The 1296-nt window shown below is 43.6% G+C and overlaps 1 pseudogene; it reads right to left on the bottom strand.

Annotated features, from left to right (window-relative positions):
* Window positions 1-207: 207 nt before the first annotated feature.
* LOC149152562 (heat shock 22 kDa protein, mitochondrial-like) lies at window positions 208-846 on the bottom strand (annotated as a pseudogene).
* Window positions 847-1296: the final 450 nt, after the last annotated feature.

Here is a 1296-nt window from a genome sequence, read left to right as displayed (position 1 = left end):
CTGATTCTCTCTGTGTCAAATCAATACCCATTTTTGCATTGAGCGCACTTCAAAGTTGTAGCAGAAGAATCGAACGGACGTAGTTATGAGTTTATCTTGGCCTGGATTGTATGAACGTTGGTATTAATGCTCCCTCGGCCCTCACAATCCACTGTCACAGTCCCATTGCTCGTGTTTCTCCTCCAGGGAAAGCATTAGCTCGTATTGTCATTCCAGCAAAGAATGCCCCAAGTTGTGTCGCTGAAACTGCTTCCTCATTTCTAAGCTCTTCTCTTCTGTAAACTTGGGGACAATGACCTTAAGCACGCCATTCTTCATTTGCGCTTTGATTTGATCCAGCTTGTACACTTTTGGGGGAAGTTCGATGCGGCTACTGTATTTCTGTTTACTGCCGTCCAATTCTGCCTCTGAGAGGGATTCCCCTTTTATCACCAGGGCATTTTCCTCAGCATAAACCTTGATTTCTTCCTTCCCTAGGCTTGGCATGTCCACCCACAGATACAAAGCTTCTTTATCTTCAACAGCTTCCCACGGCTTTCTCGACCCGCCTCTAATCACATCCTCTGTCCAAGCTCCTCAGAAAGAAAAACGAATCCTCAAGAATATTAGGCCAACTCCCGCAGCAGATTTCTGGAGCCTGACGCCCTTCTCTGTCAACTTGAATCGACGAATCGTCCTCAGGCCTGTATTTCACTGCCTCCGTTGACAAGCCCCTGACACATTACAAAGGCAGCAGAAATCCCCTGGACGGGCCGAAGGCAACAGGCATTTCTTGACGGCTGGAACTATCGATTTCAAGACATTACTCTTTGCAGAAGCTACAGTAGCCATTTCGTCTTAGCCAAGCAGAAATAAAACCCTTCGAAATTTTCGCTGGAACGAACACGAATCTGACGACAACCTGCTCACTGATATTCGCAATGTGTTGAATGTGTTTTGAAGACCGTAAACTATGCTTTGAAACTTTTGGCCGAATGGAATAATATACGATTCGTTGCCTTCAACAAAAACAACAAATATCATATCATGTGCTATGACCAATGCGCTTACAGGATCCCCGTGCGCAGGATAGCTGAAGGGTCGTAAATGGTAATCCCAATTACTATTTGGTATCTTACCTGTCAACTCTCGAATTTTTAGGTGGCTGAAATAATTCATAGTTTAGCGGTGAGAATTCCATGTTGTAGTGGCACATATTTTGAAGAATGATGCGTACAATTGTTTACATCCTTCATTAAATGTCAAATCTTATTATAAAAAGGCGGTGGTATATATATAATTTTGTTTGGTGGATAC

Source organism: Pinus tabuliformis, chromosome 9, assembly GCF_031772625.1.
Source record: "Pinus tabuliformis cultivar Carrire ecotype Pingquan chromosome 9, CPIR1, whole genome shotgun sequence".
In the NCBI taxonomy this organism is placed as follows: Eukaryota; Viridiplantae; Streptophyta; class Pinopsida; order Pinales; family Pinaceae; genus Pinus; species Pinus tabuliformis.
Note: the sequence above shows the minus strand (reverse complement) of the source record. Positions and strands in the feature narration are given on the sequence as shown.